Raw genomic sequence first — 4,298 nt, forward strand, 5'->3', positions numbered from 1 at the left:
GTCTTTGCCTGGTTTTGGTATCAGAGTTATGCTGGCTTCATAGAATGAATTTGGAAATATCCCTTCCTTTTCTATGTTCTGAAATAATTTGAGTAGTATTGGTGTAAGCTCTTCTCTGAATGTTTGGTAGAATTCTCCTGTGAAGCCATCTGGGCCAAAGCTTTTTTTGTTGGGAGTTTTTTTTTTTTTTTCCTGTTGTTTATGCATTTGCATTTGTTTGGTATTCTATTTATGCCATATATTAGGGCCCCAAGCAACAATTCATTGAGCACCTATTATGTGCCAGACATAGTTTTTAATTCTTGAGACGTATTAGTAAACATAACAAAAATTTCTTCCTTCATGGAACTCATATTGTAGTATATAGGTAATGTCTGATAAACAATAATGCCATGGTGAATAAGTAAATTATATAACAAAAAAAACCCAAACCCGTTGCTGTTGAGTCAATTCTGACTCACTGCGATCCCATAGGACAGAGTAGAACTGCCCATAGAGTTTCCAAGGAGCACCTGGTGGACTCAAACCGCCAACCTTTTGGTTAGCAGATGCAGAGAGCAAGCTGAAGCAGACTGGATGTAGACAGGGAGAGTTTCTGTTTAAACAGCTTGTCCAGAGTAAGTCCTACTGAGAAGTGACATTTAGTTAAATACTTGAAGGAGAAAATTAGCCTTACAGATACCTGGGATAAGAGAAGATTTTTGGGGGCAGAAGGAGCAGTTAGTACAAAAGTCCCTTGGATGGAAGCACATTTATATTTGAAGCAGAATGACGAGGTCTTGTGAGTGAAGAGAGGAGCCAAGAGGATGAGTTGTAAGAGCAGGGTCAGATACCCTGCTGAGAGTGCAGATCACACAGCACGTCTGTGGCTGTGGTGGGAATTTGGCATGATTGACCAGGAGAGGCATTTCAGGGTTTTCATTAAAGGAATGGCTGACTTGGCTTCCATTCTACATCACCAATCTGCCAGCTATGCTGGAAAAAAAACAACAACAACAAAACAAACAAACAAACAAAAAAAACTATTTTGGGCAAGAGTAGTGAGCAAGTAGACCATTTTGAAGGCCTTGTCATGGATGACCAGGGTAGGAGCAATGCAGTGATTGGGAAGTGGTTGGATTCTGAATATATTTTTTAAGGGTGGAGCTAATAGAATTTTTCTGTTGGGAGTTTTTTTTTTAATTACCTTGTCAATCTCTTCTCTTGTTATGTGTCTGTTCAGATTTTCAACATCAGTTTGTGATAGTTTGGGTAGGTAGTGTGTTTCTAGAAATTTGTCCATTTCCTCTAAATTTTCAAATTTGCTGGAGTATAGTTTTTCATAATACTGTGTTATGATCCTTTTTGTTTCAGTTGGGACTACTGTAATGTCCCCCATTTCATTTCTTATTTCAGTCATTTGCATCCTCTCCTGTTTTTCTTTTGTCAGTTTGGCCAGTGTTTTGACGATTTTGTTGATTCTTTCAAAGAACCAACTTTTGCTTTTGTTGATTCTTTCTATTGTTTTTCTATTCTCTAATTTATTTCTGCTCTGATCTTTATTATTTCCTTTCTTCTGGTGGCTGTGGGCTTCTTTTGCTGTTCTCTGTTTGAGTTGTATACCTAATGCTTTGATTTTGTCCCTTTCTTCTTTTTTGATGTGTGCGTCTATTGCTATAAATTCACTTCTGAGCCCTGACTTTGCTGTGTCCCAAAGGTTTTGGTATGATGTGTTTTTCATTCTCATTTGATTCTAGGAATTTTTTGATTCCATCTCTGATTTCTTTCTCATCTCTGATTTCTTCTATTACCCAGTGGTTTTTAAGCTGGGTGTTATTTAGTTTCCATGTAATTGATTTTCTTTTCCCTTGCTCTTTCTGTTGTTAGTTTCTCCCTTGATGGCATTGTGATCAGAGAAGATACTCTGTATTATCTCAGTGTTTTTGATTTTGTTGAGGGTTGCTTTGTGGCCTAATATGTGGTCTGTTCTATTCCATGTGCGTTGGAAAAGAATGTGTACTTTGTAGCTGTTGGGTGGAGTGTTCTATATATGTCTGTGAGTTCAAGTTGACTGCTTGTGGCCTTTAGATCTTCTGTATCTTTGTTGAATTTTTTTCTAGATGTTCTGTCCTTTACCAAGAGCGGTGTGTTGAAGTCTCCTACTATTATAGTAGAACCATCAATTTGTCTTTTCAGTGCTGTTAAAGTTTGTTTTATGTATTTTTGAGCCCTGTCATTGGATGCATAGAGTTTTGTTGATTTTGATGATGGATCATCCTTTTCATCATTATATAATGCCCTTTTTTGTCTTTTATGGTGCATCTTATTTTAAAGTCTTTTTTCTCTGATATTGGTATTGCCACTCTTGCTCTTTTTTGGTGGCTGTTTGCTTGATATATTTTTTCCATCCTTTGATTTTTAATAAATCTATATCTTTGTTTCTAAAGTGTGTCTCTTGTAGATAGCATATTGATGGATCCTGTTTTTTAATCCATTCTGTCACTGTCTGTCTCTTTATGGGTGCATTTAGGCCATTTACGTTCAGTGTAATTATTGATAGGTATGAGTTTATTGTTGTAATTTTGTAGTGCTTTTTTTGTGGTGCTGATGATTTCTTTGTTCCCCTTACTCTCTTGTGCTGAATTCCTTTTGTTTGTGGATTTTTAAAATTCTTTCTTTTTTTTTTTTTTGTAGATTTTGTTTTTACTGAGACTATGTTTTCTCCTTTATTTTGATGAGTAGGTTTGTTAAATCTCTTTGTTGTTACCTTGAAATTTATGCTTATCTTCCTAAATTTGAACTAGTCTATTATTACTTGGTATTGCCTTGCCTTCCTTTCCATTAGAAAGTTCTATATCTACATTTATTCCTTCTTTTATTGTTCTGATGTTGTTGTCATTTGCAGATTAAGCTCTCTGGTTCCCTGTTGTAAATCTTTTGGTTCTGAATAGTCCTTGAGAGTTCATTTCCGAGGTTGGTATCTGGCTGGTGCAATCTTGTGTCCTAGATTCAGGCCATTGTGTGATGTTGTTTGTTCTCAAACTGAAGGACTCCTTTTAATAATTCCTGTAAGTTTGGTTTAGTTTTTGTATAGTCTCTTAATTTCTGTTTATCTGGAAATGTCCTAATTTCACCATCATATTTGAACAAGTTTTGCAGGATATATTATTCTTAGTTGGCAATTTTTTTCTTTCAAGGTTTTATATATGTCATGCCATTGATTTCTTGCCTGCATGGTTTCTGCCTTGTAATCAGAGTTTAGTCTTATTGTTTCCCCTCTGTATGTGACTTCGTTTTTCTCCAGCTGCTCTCAGGATTCTTTCTTTGTCTTTGGTTTTAGTGAGTGTGGTTATGATAAGCCTTGGTGATTTTCTTTTGGGGTCTATCCTATATGGGGTTTGTTGAGCTTCTTGGATGGTCAGCTTTTCATCCTTCTTGATACTTGGGAAGTTTTCTGTCAACAGTTCTTTAATGATCTTCTCTGTGTTTTTTGTTCTCTACCCCTGTCCTGGAGCTCCGAGCCCTCAAAAATTTTTGCTTTTGATTGTATCTCACGTAATTCTCAGGGTTTCTTCGTTTTTCTTCGTTCTTTTTTCCGACTTTTCCTCAAACAAAGTTGTAGCCAAGTGTTTGTCTTCAATTTTGCTGATCCTGTCTTCCAGTGTTTCAGACCTGTTCCTCAGCCCTTCTATGACATTGTCCATTTCTGAAATCTTGTTGTTTATCTTTTGGATTTCTAATTGTTGTTTTTGTATGATTTCTAGTTGTGAATTTATTTTGGCATTTTGTTCCTGTATTATTTTCCTCAATTCTTCCATTTTTTGTCTGTACTTTCCATCTATTTGTCTGCCTTTTCCATGAGTTGTCTATTGTTTCCTCATTTTTGTCTGCTTTTTGCTTCAACTCATGGATAGCTCTAAATATTAGAGATTTGAGTTCCTTATGATGTAGTTCTAGTGACATTTCGTCTACTGGAAAGTTGTCTGATGTTTAATTTTGAACACCTACTGGAACCATCCTGTCCTGTTTTTTAATATGTTTTGGTGTTATCTGCTGTCTTAGGGACATTCAGTAGTTATTTTCTTTATCGATTGTAGATTTGTTTGTTTCATCTTGCTTTCTTGTTGTATTTGCTTATGTCTGAGCAGGTGGGCTGTGTGTTCTTTGTTGTTTGCTCATCTCTGGACATGATATTTTTCACCTCCTTGTCCAATGAGCAGGGCCAGTCACTCAGCTAAGGTGCAGCAGGGTAGGTCCAGCTGAAGGGGAGGGGCTGTAATGGGTTGTCTGTGGCACCTAATGGAGCCAACAAAGTGAGC

This window comes from Trichechus manatus, unplaced genomic scaffold (genome assembly GCF_000243295.1).
Source record: "Trichechus manatus latirostris isolate Lorelei unplaced genomic scaffold, TriManLat1.0 scaffold00007, whole genome shotgun sequence".
Classification (NCBI taxonomy): Eukaryota; Metazoa; Chordata; class Mammalia; order Sirenia; family Trichechidae; genus Trichechus; species Trichechus manatus.